We start from the raw sequence: 294 nt of genomic DNA, 5'->3' as shown, positions 1-294 counted from the left end.
CACACACATGCGCTCTCTCTCTCTCACACACACATGCGCTCTCTCTCTCTCACACACACATGCGCTCTCTCTCTCTCACACACACATGCGCTCTCTCTCTCTCACACACACATGCGCTCTCTCTCTCTCACACACACATGCGCTCTCTGTCTGTCTCTCTCTCTCTCTCTCTCTTTCCCTCTCACACTCTCTTTCTCTCACACTGTCTCTCTCACACACGGTCCCAACAATGCTAGAACTCCCTCCCTAACGGGGCACTGTGCGGGGTGTCCCTACACCAGGCAGGTTTGGGGG

The 294-nt window shown here is 55.1% G+C and overlaps 1 protein-coding gene across 1 annotated transcript in view; it reads left to right on the top strand.

The window, feature by feature from the left end:
- The window catches only part of LOC125487725 (protein bicaudal D homolog 2-like), a 32,199-nt gene that overhangs the window by 28,285 nt on the left and 3,620 nt on the right, over nucleotides 1-294 (top strand). The gene's annotated exons all lie outside the window — the stretch shown is intronic.

The sequence above is a fragment of the Rhincodon typus genome, chromosome 44, assembly GCF_021869965.1.
Source record: "Rhincodon typus isolate 14 chromosome 44, sRhiTyp1.1, whole genome shotgun sequence".
Lineage (NCBI taxonomy): Eukaryota > Metazoa > Chordata > Chondrichthyes > Orectolobiformes > Rhincodontidae > Rhincodon > Rhincodon typus.
The sequence above is the reverse complement of the archived record's forward strand: the minus strand, read 5'-3'. Positions and strand labels throughout refer to the sequence as shown.